The sequence below is a fragment of the Phodopus roborovskii genome, unplaced genomic scaffold, assembly GCF_943737965.1.
Source record: "Phodopus roborovskii unplaced genomic scaffold, PHOROB, whole genome shotgun sequence".
In the NCBI taxonomy this organism is placed as follows: domain Eukaryota; kingdom Metazoa; phylum Chordata; class Mammalia; order Rodentia; family Cricetidae; genus Phodopus; species Phodopus roborovskii.
Window position 1 is genome coordinate 1294517 of NW_026126413.1, and position 16030 is coordinate 1310546.

A 16030-nucleotide genomic window follows, 5' to 3' on the forward strand; every position below is an offset into this window, starting at 1 on the left:
GATGTTAAAAGACTTGTTTTGTGTAGGTGCCATTTATTGGAAAAAAATCCAACTGCTATGTAACATGAAAACATTTACAAGAAAGGAAAGAAAAATGGAAAAACTGTCCCACTTCAGCAAGTAAGCAATGATAATTATGTCCTCAAAGATCACACTATACCTATTTTGGAGAAAGAAGAGCCATAAAATCAGCAATTCTAACAAATATTATCTCCATAATTTGCTTACTTAACAAAGATGTACAAATAATAAACGAGTTATAATTTGTATGTAATAAGACATTCTCAGTCAAAACAGGAAAATACAAAGTATAGAATTAAATAGAAATGTTAGAAAAGGCATCAAATCCTCAGAGATATGAACAGTATTGAAAAGAGCCAGTGTTTTCTAGACGTTAATATAAAACAGTATAAGTTTATATAGACATATTTAAAAAATAAAACTAATATGTGGATAAATAATTTCAAACCATTTCTGTGAGTATAGGAATAAATAACAGAAATGAAAATATAATGATATGGCTCTAACCAATCAGATGAAATAATAGGAATACAAGACATTCTGTATAATGTCAGAGTTAAGAAGTATATAGGAACAAGAACCAACAATAAGAAGTGATTATATTTAACCATAAGAAAAGTTGACATATGGAGAGAGAAGTAAGAGAAAGAGAAGGGGAGGAGAAGAAAGCACATGCATCTAGGAAGACTGAATCAGGGTAGGAATAGAAGACAGAAAGGAGAGAGAGAGAGAGAGAGAGAGAGAGAGAGAGATAGATAGAGAGAGAGAGAGAGAGAGAGAACAAACATAAAGAGGGAGCCACTATTGGTTTGAAGAGAAAAACTGAAACTAAAGAAAGGTCTAGAGACCTACAAGACTGACTCCAACTCACAATTTCAGCAACCGTGGAAAGGCTACCATAAATTCCCTTCCCGGATAGTGAGATCAACAACTAACTTATCCACCATCGTGGAATCCTCATCTAGTACCTGTTGGAAACAGAAGCAAACACCCATACATAAACACTGAGTTGAACTAGAATCCAGATTCGGAGGGAGAAGACAAGACCAGGTTGCAGAAACACATAGAGGCCCTGACTTGCACAAGGAGGAGCTAATGGCCCCCAGAATGATAGCTGAGAATCCAGCATGGGACTGACTCAGGCCCCCTTAATAAGGTTTTCAGCTAGAAGGCCTGAGCAATCTAAGGAACCCCAGACGGTGGAACCAGGATGTATTCCTGGTGCACAAAAGGACCTTGCAGACACATCCCCCATGGAGGGATACTGCCTTAATCTAGAGTCAGGAGAGAAGTCCTAGTCCCTACTTCAAATGACTTGACAGATTTACATGACCCCACTTGGATGGCATTGCCCTACATGTGGAACTGGGGTGGGGGGTTGGGAGGTGAGAGTGGTCACGGTGCATGTGAGGAGGGAGGGTAAGAGAGAGGGAAGGAGGGAGGAGGGAGAGGGAACTGGGATAGACATGTAAAACAAACAAACAAAACAAAAAACCCCAGAAAAGTTGACATAAAGAAAACAAATATTCATAACTATAATTCAGAAACTAGTTCTTCTATTGTATACCATTTCTAATACAAGTGGAGTATCATAAAAACCTAAATATTATCTTTAATTGTGTTTTTAGTCTTTGTAAATTTCACACAATGTATTTTGATCTTAGTCTTTTCCTTCCCACAGCTCATCACAGATAATTCCTCATATCCCAGCCCACCCAAATTCATCTTCTGTGTTTGTCTTTGTTGACTGACTAATAATTATATATATTTGGTTTATTTTTTTTTTCTTATTTGAGTTCTAGAACATTAGGCAACCCTAGGGCAGCAATGATACGCCAAGTGGTTTATTTATGTATTTATTTATATATTTTTTAAAACTAAATTGATAGATGTTAGGAAACTTACATTGGTCTCCTATATATGCTCTTTGAAATTTTGCGTATATATCTTCACTAAATAAGGCAGTGATATTTACCAGGATCCAGATTCTAACAAATAGGTACAAATTGACTGTGTCATTTATTAGAAGGATTCGAATGTTTGCACAAGTTTCCTGTCTTGGAGCTGCTCAGTCTCAAATACAGGGCAGCTGCTTTCCATATTACTACATAGAAGCTTAATATTATTTATAAATGCTTGACAAATAGCTCAGGCTTATTTTTATCTAGCTCTTACATTTTTAAAGTTAACCCATATTGCTTATTTATGCTCTGCTATGTGGCCATATCTTTTGTCAGTACACTGTGCCCATTTTGCTCTCTCTGAATCTGGCTGATGACCGTTGTGTCTGCTCTTCTTCCTATCATCCTGTGTTTTGCTTCCCTAGTATACTTCCTCCCTGGCTACAAGCCAATCAGTGTTTTATTATCCCTTTTCAAGTGACAAATCTTTACAGTATACAAAAGTTTTATTCCACAGCATTCAAATATTGAATTTCACAAGCATAGCTGGACCATATGACAGTCTTCACATCACAGCAGCTGGACCACGTTACAATTCCACATCATTGCATTTTCTATCCTTTCTTTCACATTCTCTCCAGCAGTTGTCAAAACAGGGAAGAATACTTGCATGTAAATGGTAGCTGCAACATTATGAATCAGGTATCCAATGATGGAAGAATGGTTATAGGGAATATGTCATAACACATAGTGTAATTTTTCTGCCATAAAGAGAAAAAAAGTTGTTTCCCTCAACTGTGTATAATCATATGAAGTGAAATAAGCCACTCTTGGAAGGAGAATTACTGTGTGTTCTTTTAGTTGTAATTGTGGAATTTTATGAAGATATTTAGAGTCATGAATTTATATATGACATGGGAGTAGAAGTGAGACTGTAGGGGAATTGATATTAGAAGACAAATAGACATGCTTTATCCAGAATTAATTTGGTATTAGTATCTTGCTAATGATATTTTCATATAACAACCATGTGACTTACTGTTTTCTGCTGAAGTACATAAAACAATAAATATGAATTTAGAAGACAAAAATACATTACTTTTTAACTATCTCTCAAAAATGCCATAATACTACAAAGCACGAAACACTGGATGATAAATTAGTGTTAATACTTATGAGTATTGTTTGAGTTTGAGGTTAGTAATGAAAGTCACTGTATGAACCTTAATAAAATTCTGGGTTTTGTTTTGGTTTGATATTGTCCTTTTTTTTTTTTTTTTTTTCTTGATTGGAGTAGTGAAATTTCTCAGTAAAAGAACAGAGAATACATACATTTAGGTATGGAAGCCATCTGGCCATTGTCACAAGATTTTAACTCTGAGCCAAAAGAACACAGGGCATGGCTACATTCCAGTAATATATCATTCTTTGACTCTATTTTTTAAAATTCATTTAAATTTAAGGAAAACACTTATCCTTTTTATCATGTTTGTTATTGACACAAACAATTTTAACAATAAGGAGATAGAAAACAATGAGCTGAACTTAAGTATAGACATTGGATTGTTGCCCATTGTGCTTTTATTGTTGTAGGGCTGCTACTGTGTATTTTTAAGAAAGTACAGATGCCAATGTGTACCATTCATTGTCTATATGTCCTATGAATTTCATTCAGAGATGACTACTCAGAACTGCTAGTCACGCTCATTTAAGTTACAATATTCATCTTACTGGATTAATGTATACTATCTTTAGTCATTATTTTGTTTTTGAAGATATATTCTTATTATAACCTACCTATAAAAGCATGTTAAAGGTTATTTAATTTGTGTACAAAAGCTTATTTTCCATCTAGCTGAATAACTTAGTTATTTTTTGACTCTGGGCTCATCCTATAGAGTTGCAGTTTTTTCCTCCATGAGCCACTGAGTTTTATACCCTGATGATTATCAGCCTTTTTTCATACTGTAAACTTAGTAGGAAAAATCATTATGGTGAAAGATTTTAAGCAAATCATAATATTTGGGTGAGTATGATGTGACCTTTCTAAGCTAATTATTTCTGGATTTCCATTTTTCTATTTTTTTCCCACAGAGCAAATCATTCATGATTTACCATTGCAATATAAGATTTTCTAAAGATAATGACTCCCATGCATTTGTTCTTAGCTTGAAAACAGAACAAATTAGAAAAATGTAAGGTGTCAAAAAATGCTTATATTTTAGACATTGAATTTATGACTCCACGGTGAAAAACAAAACATATAAGATACTAAAAGAGAATAGTTAAGTAAAGCTTTAAAATAACAAGAAATGAACTATGAAATATTATTATAACAAAGCATTAGAGAAAGTAATACAAAGAGAATGAAAGCGATGAAAAGTTCTAAGTGTATAACTAGGTCTAATACCTCAGGTAGTGAACATTAGATAGTAAGTGTTCAGCAGAAGTGAAGAGTCTACTGCATGATCCTGCAAGCATCAGGACACTGATGGGAGCTCCTGTAGCTCATCCTCTTTAGCCCCTTCTTTGACATCTTCCTCATCCTGACTCCTAATTGAATTTCTACTCCTGATAGAATGGTACCAGTATGAATGCTCTTGGCAGCTCTGAGGATAAACCATCCAAGAAGACAAGGAAACAGAAATCCTTCTTCACAGGTCCAATAGGCTTAAAGGATCTGTGACCCTCAGAGCAGCCTTTGAAATACTCTCACATAAATAGGTCACCTGATGAAATTTTCTAGAATTCAACACTTTGCAAGAGATTTCCACTGTGAAGATAATTAATAATTGATATGTAAATAATTTCTTTTAAGAATGTATCTTTTCTTTTTAAAAAATATATTTGATGAGTAAAGCACTGTTGGCCAATAGGAAAGCAAGATGGGTGGGACTAGGAGACAAAGAGGAGAGAGGAAGAAGTAGGAAGGAGATTCAACATGGAGAATGGAGAGAAAGATAATGCCACATGGAAATACTTAGGTTGATAGAAATAGGTTAATATTTAAGACAGAGTTAACCAATAAGGAATGCTAGTAACAGATCAACAGCTTTATATCTAAAAAAAAAATGTATTTGAAATGTACTTTAGAAAATAGTCTTATTTGGTTACATGTTAAGGTATTAGAAAGGCTTTCAAGATAATGAATCAGAACACCAAATAAAAAGTTTCACATTTATTTTTGACTATATTATGAAAGATTTAACAAAGACATTGTTACTGTAAACAAGTTTTAGCACTGTTATAATATTTTTCTAATTTTATATGGACTCTGAAAATTATTTGAATATTTGATCTTGAAGGTGTGTTTAAAAATACCTGATAATGAGATTGATAAATAACTTATATGCCATCATAGAACCCTCATCTAGTAGCTGATAGATATAGAAGCAGACACCCACAGCTAAAATCTGAGCCAAATTCCTGGAATCCAGTTGCAGAGAGGGAGGAGTGATAAGAAAAGAGGTCAAGACCAGGCTACAAAAACCGCAGAGACAGCTGACCTAAACAATGTGGAGATCATGGACCCCCAGACTGATAGTTAGGAAACCAGCATAGGAGTGACTCAGACTCTCTGAACATGGGTCTCAGTTAGAAGATTCGGGCAGTCTAAGAGACAGTGGAACCAAGATGTATCCCTGGTACACAAAGGACTTTGGGAGCACATTCCCCATGGAGGGATACTCCCTTAACCTAGAGGCAGGAGGGAGAGTCTAGACCCTATTCCAAATGACTTGACAGATTTTGATGATCCTTCCTAGAAGGCCCCACCCTCCCTGTGGAGTGGGTGGAGAATAGGACTGGGGTTGGGGTCGGGGGACATGGTATATGATATATATATATATATATATATATATATATATATATATCATAACACATAGGGTGCTCCAAGTTTAAAATAAAGTAAGTTGTTTCTCATATCTTATTTATGCAATACTTTTAATTTTCAAATATTTAAAATGCTTATGTAAAAAAATCAATAGAACCTTTATTAATGTTGCTATCTCCAAAGTGTGACACTGACATATCTTACCATTCATGTGTCTAAGCTGAATTTTGTATGAAGAATGATGACTCTTAAATTTCTTTATAATTTTTAATTGAAAGTTTCGAACTTCCATTTGTCATTTTTCTTATTAGGGAGTCCTACTTTTCTATAGTTAGTAAATGTAATGTTTTTCTTATTAATTCTATTTTATATTTATATTATATATTTTACATTGTATGGAAACTCATTAAAAAACTATAAACCTTAAATGAAACCACATTAAAAACTGAGACATTCCAGAAAGTACTAATAATTCATTAGTTTTGATGTTTAGATATTTATTTTTCCTAGTAACAATTATATAAGAAAGCATTATGCTAATGTTGTGGCATTCAGAGAATATTGAAAACGATACCAAATTGTTTTGCTTTCATGCTTACAAAAACTGCATTTCTACTTTTAATGTTCAAACCTGAACCTTTCAGTCACTTAAAAAAAAATGGTTCTACTTTTGTATGTGTGTCTACTTTTGCAAGCATGGGTAGATTGAATAATAATTGTCTCCATTGGCTCACAGGGAGTGGTAATATTAGGAGGTGTGGCATTGCTGATGTAAAATGATCATGTTGGAGGAAGTGGTACTGGTGGGCCAGCTGTGAAGTCAGGTGCTAGAGCCAGACCTACTGTTTTTTACTTGCTTTTTCTGCCCTTTGCTGAACCAGATGTAGAATTTTCTGCTGACCCAAATGTAGAATCTCCTGCACCATGTCTTCCTGAACACCATGTTTCCTGTCAAAACAGCAATGGAGTAAACATCTGAAGCTGTAATCAGCAGCAATTAAATGTATTCCTTTGTAAGAATTGCTGTGATCATGTCTCTTTTCTTAACCTTTTTTCAAATTTTTTTATTTAAATTAGAAACAAATCAATCTAAGTTCCTTCTCCCTCCCATACTCCCATGCCATCAATTGACACCCCATTCCATCACCCATCTGCACCCCAGTGAAGGTGAGCCCTTCCATGGGTAATCATCAAAGTCTGTGACATCATTTGAGACAGGGCCAAAGCCCATCTGTATGTATCTAGGCTGAGAGAGTAATTCTCCTCAGAGAATGGGCTCACAAAGTCCATTTATGCACTGGGGATAAATACTGGTTCCACTATCAGAAGTCACATAGACTGACCAGGCCTCCTGATACCCACACTCAGAAGGCATGGATCAGTCCAATGCTGGTTACCCAGTTTTATGACTGGGGTCCATGTGCTCCCACTTAGTCAGGTCACCTGTTGGTTTCTCCAGCATAGTCTTGACCTCTTTGCTTGTTCTCCTTCTCTACAGCTGGATTAAAGGAGTTTTTCTCAGTGCTTAGCTATGGATCCCTCCTTCTGCTTTCATCAGCTACTGGGTGAAGGCTCTATTATGGCTTTTATGGTAGTAATCAATCATTATAGGGGAAGGGCCTTTAAGGTAGCCTCTCCACTATTGCTTAGCTTCTTAGTTGTAGTCATCCTTGTGGATCTCTGGTTATTTCCCTAGTTTCAGATTTCTCTTTAAAACTATAAGGTGTACCTCTATTAAGGTATCTTTTTTCTTGCTCTCCTCTATTTCCCCCTGATTCAGTCTTGTTGATCCCTCATAGTCTCCTTCCACCTCCCCCTTTCCCCTTCCTTATCTCCTCCTCCCACCCATCTCCAATCAAGCTCCCAAATTGCTCAGGAGCTCTTGTGTTTTTTCCCTTCTCTGGGGGTACATGTATATCTCTCTTACGGTTCTCTTTGTCTCCTAGCTGCTCTGAAGGTGTGGATTGCAGGCTGGTACCTTTGCTGTGCGTCTAAAAACCATACACGAGTGCATACTTACCATGTTTGTCTTTCTGTGAGTGGGTTATATAACACAGGATGGTTTCTTCTAGTTGCATCCTATGCTTGTAAATTTCAAGATTTCATTTTTTTCTCCCCTGGAGGGGAGACACTTGAAATAAGGGGAAAAAAAATACTTAAAAATTTCTTTAATATATTTTTTTTTTGGTGTGTTTTGTTTTTTTTTTTTTTCCAGAGAAGATTGATTATTGTTTTTTTAATTTTTATGAAGAATTGTGGTGGCATTTTGATGGGCATTACATTGAATCTGTATGTTGCTTGTAAGCTTGTATTTTTACTTTGTTGTACGTACCTATCCAAGAGCATGGGAGAAATTTCCATTTTCTGGTGTCTTTTTTCCTTTCTTTCTTTAAAGACTCAAAGTTCTTATTATATAGGTCTTTTACTTGTTTGTTTACCATTTATTTTTTTCTGAGTTAATCTTGATTTCTGGCACTTTGCTCAAGTGGTTATCATCTGTAGGAATTCCTAGAATTTTCTGGGTCACTTATGTAAAGTATCTTATCATTTCTAATAGTGAAAGTTTGAGTTCTTCCTTTGTATCCACTTGATGTCCTTTTTTTTGTCTTATTGCTTTAGCTAGAACTTCAAGTACAATATTAAAGAAATATGGAGAGATGGAGAGAGTGAACAACCTTGTTTTGTTCCTGATTTTAGAGTAATAGTGTTGAATTTCTCTCTATTTCATTTGATGTTAGCTGTTGTTTTGCTGTATATTGCCTTTATCATGTTTAGGTATATTCCTGTTATCCATTTACTCTACAAGACCTTTATCATAAAGAAGTGTTGGATATCGTTGAAGGCTTTTTAAGCATCTAGTGAGATGATTATATAGTTTTTCTTTTTCAGTTTGTTTATATGGGGGATTATATTGATTGATTTTAATATGTTGAATTATCCCTGCATCCCTGGGATAAATTCTACTTGATCATGGTGGATGGTTTTTCTGATGTGTTCCTGGAATCAATTTGCCAATATTTTATTGAGTATTTTTGCATCAATGTTCATATGAACATTGGTCTGTAGTTCTTCTTCTTAGATGTGTCTGTGTGATTTGTTTACCAAGATGATTGTATTCTCTTAGAAAGAGTTCATCAATGACCCTTCTGCTTCCATTGTGCAGAACACTTTGAGGATTATTGGTATTAGCTCTTCTTTGAATTTCTGATGGAATTCTGCACTGAAAACATCTGGCCCTGGGAAGTTATGCTGATTTCACAGCAGCTTGCTAGAAACTCTTGGTATAATGATATGAGTAGAGTAATTGTAGCCTGAAGAGGAAGCGAGAATACCTTCATACAAAAAGCCCCATTTTCATCTTCTTCATTTATGCATTCGTATCAAATTAATATCAAATTCCACTTAAGCAAACATTTAACACCTAATAAAATTTCAAAATCCACCATAACATGCAGCAAACATTATGACCAAAAACCTTACACAGGTGAAGCTCTAGATCAAGGAGGGCTTTGGGAAAAGGAAGATTATGACTAGAGGGGAATGATATTTTTTTTCTCAAAAACCACGAGGAAATTGAAATCACCCAATATGAGAAATAACTGAATCATTGTTACATAATATAAATGAATAAAACGTTTAATTCTAAAAAGAGAGATGTAATAATGAGCAACACAATGTAGTTGTTTGAATAAGCATGACTCCCATATTCTCATATATTTGAAAGCTTTGTTATTAGTAGGAGCACTAGTTGAGAGATATTATGAGATATGGCCTTATTGGGTAGATATGGCTTTTATTTAGAGGAAGTATGTCATTGTGTGTGGGTTTTGAGGACTCAAAAGCTCAAGCTGAGTCCAGTTTCTATCTTCCTATTGCATTCAGATTTGGATGTAGAACTTTCACCTACCTCTCTAGCACCATGTCTACCTGGATGTCACTGTGTTCCTACCATGAGGCTAATGGACTAAACATCTGAACTGTAAGCTAGACTTAATTAAATGCTGTCTTTTATAAGAGTTTCTGTAGTCATATAGTTAGTGTCTCAATAAAATAACACTGCCTAAGATAGATGTTAGTACCAGGGTAATGCTATAAAAGGACTGACCATGTTCCTGGTTGATGGAATATGGATTTTAGGATTTTAATTAGGAAAGAAGTTGGACACATTAAGCAGGACTTATTTTCTCATACTGAGAGGGACATGGGAAACAGTGCAGAGTAAATTTTGAATTGTGTTGATTTGGCTAAATAGGAGAAAATTATTTCTGAGCAACTTAGATATTTTGGTTATGTTTTAGCAAAGAAGGTAGCTGATTTTTTGCTCTTCTCCAAAACATCTTCATGAGATTACATTAAAGAATTTGAGATCAATGACCTGGCAAAGGATATTTCAAGATAGCTTAGTATTCATTGTATCCCATGGCTAATAGTGACCACTGTTATGCAGATACATATTGAAAAGGAGAAAGCTAAGTAAAAAAAATACAAATTGTACAGTCTGTGGAGGAAAAGGAATACAAGAAAGTGTAATGGAGTTGTATTCATTGCCCAAAGAAATCAAAAGTTTAAAAAAATGCTGATGGTAAAAGGAAAAAGTAAGTAGCAAATTCAGGACAATGCCCTGCTTAGGTAAGCTTCCAACTTATGGAAAGGAATTGAAGAAAATCTTAAACAGAAAAAAAAATCTAAAACAAGGTTTTTAAAATGTATTTGAACACAGCCAGTTAAGGCCCTAGCAAGCAAAAGAATTTGGCAGATTTGGCCACATGTTCTGGTTTAAGAGCCAAGGACACACACAAGAAAAAAAAGGGGGAGTGTGGAATCTCCTGTGGTTAAGGACAACTCCTGAGGCCAGGTATTTCTTCATAGAGGATCAGAAAGGCCACTGTGTGAAACTGAAGAGGTAAAACTTAGATTGTGCTAGAGACCCGAACATTTTGAAAATGCCGGAGACATGGAACATCTTCCCAGGAAAGCTGCAGACCAGGTGTAATAGCCAAGACATAGAAGTGTTTTTCACTCAACAAAACTGAAAGGTGTTGGAGATTTTAATAGTACTTCAAATTAGAAAAGGAAATGCAGAATTTAAAGTTTGCACTGGTGGTTTTCAGTCTTGCTTTGGTCACATATTTCTTCATTATGTTAGTTTTCTCTTCTTTTGAAATGGCAATGTATTTTTTTGGCATTATATTTTCAAAACACATTATCTGCTCTTTGATTTCCATTTTACAGGGGTTATATTTAAGAGATTGTCAAGAATCTTAAAAGAGATTTTGAACTTTGGATATTAAAGAATTTCTTACTTTAAAACAGTGTTGAAACTATTACAGACATTGGGGAATTTTGAACTCGAAATGAAAGCTTTTTTTTTTTTTTTTTTTTTTTTTGCATTGTGTTATGGCTATAAGGGCCTATGAGTGCAATGGAAGTCAAAAGTGTTGGTGGTTGTTTGAACAAGAATGACCCCTATTTGCTCATATATTTGAAGGCTTGGTCATTGGTGAGGGGCATTATATGAGAGGGATTGTGAGATATGGACTTATTGGAATAGATATGGCCTTGTTGGTAGAAGTGTGTCACTGGGGTTGAGCTTTGGGGTTTCAAAAGCCCAAGGCAGGCCTGTTTTCTCTCTGTTCATGCTGCCTATTGATCTTGATGTAGGACTCTGTGCTACTACTTTTCCAGCGTTATTTTTTCCCACTGATCTCTCCCATGAAAACAGTGCATAAAGCTTCTAAAACTATAAGCCATCTCCAATTAAATGCTTTCCTTTGTAAAATTTACTATGGCCACATTATCTCTTCACAGGAATGTAATACTGACTATGTCATAGAGAAAGGAAAAAAATAATAATAGGTTTTACGGCTTTTTCATATGAAAGAATAGAATTAAGATAAAAGCCAACACCTTAAATGAGGTTTCAAATACACACAGCCAATTAGGCTATATTATGCTCCAGCATCATCACCAGTAATCTGTTTACTGAGCAATGAACCCCATTGAAATTATAAAGGTACAACTCCAAAGTAACAGATGGCATAAAAAGACATTTCATCTAAAATATCTAGTATTAACATATAAAAGATACTGGAAACATTGCTTTGGAAATTCCACAAAGTGATTTATTGTTCTCTTTTATCAAGCGAAGCTACCATGACACCTACATTGTATACTTAGATAAACCTAACCAAAAAAATACATATAAATGTAAGATTACTTTGCTCTGAACCAAGATGTTATTTTTCCTCCAGTTACTTGCTTTATGCTTTAATGAAAGCCATGCATCATTGCTTTAAGTGAAGTAAAGCACAGGATAAAACAGAACATTGCTATTAACCTCTACCATTAGTGTTTAGGGAGGCAGAGACAAGTTCAATAACTCAAAGATAAAATACTCAAAGTGTAATTACTTAAGCCTGCTTACCATGGCACATTAACATAGGGTAATAAACTTGAGTCTGTTTTCACAGAGGGATGAAATCATAGTCCATAATCAATTGTAACCATTTTGTAGCTTATGGAGTGACTGCTCTTTTAAAAGGAGGTCATCATCTTATGTTTCACTTTTGCCAAGTGATGTAATGTTTCAGCTTGTTGTTAAGTAAAACTTATTGAAGAAAATTCAGATTTAAAATCAATGTTTAGCTCTCACCTAAACCTTTTGTGTTTGTTATATCTAACTCAATCCAACCATTATTTGTAGTTCATGTTCCATGTCATTTTAATATTTTAATTATTTCAATCTCAGCAATAAAATAAGTATTTCTTAGGGTAAATAGAAAGGGTGATATGCTAGACTCCTATTTTAATATACCCAAGTATTACATAATCTTAAAATATGTTTTGTAACAAAATAGTGTTCCCTGTAAAGAAAAATATGAAAAATAGCTTTTCTCTCCACACCTGATTGTTTGTATCACTTTTGTTCATATAGTTTTCTGTCACTGTAAATACCTTCAAACATTTTAAAAGCACACATAAATTGAAATGATAGAAACAAATTAAACACTACTTTTAGTTTTTAACTTTAATTGTGACTGAATGTGAGTTTTACAGGTGGTTAAGAAACAAATAGATTTATAAGAGTTTAGTATGCATTTTCTCTGTTCAAAGCGTGCTTTTGAAAGCAAAAAATTTAAAATGTGTTAACAAAAATCTGAATGTTAGTCTTAAATGAAATTAGTCAGTAACTCTAAAGAAAAATTAAAAATGTAAATGTGTATTCCTGAAAGAATAATTTTTGTTTTTGAAAAGTTCTTAAAGCAGGAGTTAGGAAAATGACCCTTAAAAATAATGTGGCTGAAAATATTCCTAATGCTTATAGGCATGAAACTCTCTAGGTCAACTCTATCTTCTATAAAGTTAATGTGCAGTTTTATAAACACATTTTCAATTGTGTTTATATGATTATATGATTGTTATAAAGATTAAAATTATTATTTTGAGAAATATCAAAGAGCAAAAATGTCTAGCAACTAGTTTCACATCTCAGTTTGTATCCCAAAACAATGATTTTCACAGCCTGGTATGCTTAGACCCTTCATAGTACCTGTTATAGTTTTAGGGAAAAATGTTACACAATTAACAGTCATTATATAAATGTTTCCTTGGTGGGTTTAAGGAAATACCTTCATAAATATAATAATTACAGAAAGCTTACTCTAGGTTTTGCTTTGAAGAACATTTAAGGTTAATGTCAAGTGCGGGAAGTTCCAATTGGCTATTAATACATTTATAAATCATTGTTGAAATCTTAAAATGAGTATTTCTTAGATTGTTAGTTGGGTTCGTCCTTGTAGAACTCTGGACAATTCCCTAGTGCCAGATTACTCTTAACCCATAAAACCCCTCTGTATGATATCTCCTTTCTTGCTCTCCTCTATTATTTCCCTGACTCAATCTTCCGGCTCCCTCATGCCCACCTCTCCCCTCCTCTTCCTCCTAACTCCCTCTCCCCTCCCCCCACACTCTCAATTTACTTGGGAGATCTTGTCCCTTTCGCCTTTTCCAGGGGACCATGTATGTCTCTCTTTGGGTTCTCCTTGTTTCCTAGCTTTTTCGGCAATGTGAATTGTAGGCTGGTAATCCTTTGCTCTATGTCCAAAAATTATATATGAGTAAGTACATACCGTGTTTGTCTTTTTATGACCCGGTTACCTAACTCAGGATGGTTTCTTCTAGTTCCATCAAATTTCCTGGAAATTTCAGTATTCCTTGTGTTTTCTTTCTTTTTCCACTGAGTAGTACTCCATTGTGTAAATGTACCACATTTTCTTCACCCATTCTTCAGTTGAGGGACATTTAATTTGCTTCCAGGTTTTGGCTATTAAAAATAATGCTCCTATGAATATAGTTGAAGAGATGGGGGTGGGCCCTTTATGATGGACTTTGAAGACTCCCCATGGAAGGCCTCACCCTCCCTGGGGAGCAGAAAGGGGATAAGATGGGGGATGGTGGGGGTGGTGGGTAACAGAGGAAAGTACTCAGTATCTTTAGCTATCAGGGAAATGCAAATCCAAACAACTTTGAGATACCATCTTACTCCTTCCAGAATGCCTAAAATTAGAAACACCAATGACAACTTATGCTGGAGAGGATGTGGAGAGAGGGAACACTCCTCCACTGCTGGTGGTACTGCAAACAGCTATTTTGGAGATCAGTATGGCGGTTCCTCAGGAAAATGGGAATTAGTTTACCACAGGACCCGGCAATCCCCCTCTTAGGCATATACCCAAATGATCCACATCCATGCAACAAATATATGTGCTAAACTATGTTCATAGCAGCATTATTTGTAATAGCCCAAACCAGAAGCAACCTAGAAGTCCCTCAACTGAAGAATGGATAAAGATCTGGCACATCTACACAATGGAATACTACTCTGCAGAAAAAAATAATGGTATCTTGATATTCACAGGGAAGTGGATGGCACTTGAAGAAACCATCTTGAATGAGGTAACCCAGTCACAAAAAGAGGAACATAGTATGTACTCACTCATATATGGATTTTAGACCTAGAGCAAAGGATCACCAGCCTATAATTCACACCATGAGAGGAACTAGGAGGCAAGGTGTATTCTAAGAGTTTCATATAAAGTCCCTGACAGAAGTGAGAAGGGACAAGTCCCCCAGAGCACAGGGGATATGGAGGGGTGGCAATGAATGGAGAGAGAAGTAGGAGAAAAATAGGGGGAGGAGAGGAAAACACGTGTGACTAGGAAGATTGAGTCTGGGTAGGAATAGAAGACAGGAGAGAGAGAGAGACAGAGACAGAGGGAGATAGAGATTGACAGAGAGGCAGAGAAACAGAGAGAGACAGAGAGAGAACATAAAAGAGGGAGCCAATATTGGTTTGAAGAGAAAATTGAACTCAAAGAAAGGTCTATAGAAAGGTTACCATAAATGCCCTTCCTGGATAGTGAGATTATCAACTAACTTATCCATGGAACCCTCATCTAATACCTGTTGGAAACAGAAGCAAACACCCATACAGAAACACTGAGTCGAACTATAACCCAGATGCAGAGGGAGAGCACAAGACCAGGTGGCAGAAACACATAGAGACAGCTGACCTGAACAAGGAGGAGCTAACGGGCCCAGACTGATAGCTGGGAAGCCATCATGGGACTGACTCAGGCCCCCCTGAATATGGGTCTCAGCCAGAAGGACTGAGCAGTCTAAGGGACCTCAGACAGTGGAACCAGGATGTATTCCTGGTGCACAAAAGGACCTTGTGAACACATCCCCCATGGAGGGATAACTGCCTTAACCTAGAGACAGGAGAAAAGCCCTAGTCCCTACTTCAAATGACCTGTCAGATATACATGTCCCCAACTGGATGGCATTGCCATACATATGGAGTTGGGGTGGGGGGATGGGAGGGAAGGGTGGTTAAGGGTATATGTGAGAGGGCAGAGAGGGTAAAAGGGAGGGAGGGAAAGAGAGGGGGAGGGAGAGGGAACTGGGATTGACATGTAAAATAATAAAATAAAAAAAAAAAAAAACTAGTTAGAAACAAGCCTAAGCTATTGCCAGAGCTTTCAAATTAATAATAAGTCTCCATGTCAATAATGGGGAGCCGATGATCCAAAAAAAAAAACTCTGCCTACATATATATGACTGATAATTTGATTATTTAGAGTACAGATACATATTTTGAGATATATGATATCACTCATATCACTTGGAAGTCAGCTTTTCACACAAACACATCTGTGGATGCCATGCTATGTCATTTAATGCATATTAGTGTCCTTATTAATCACTGTACCCTGTG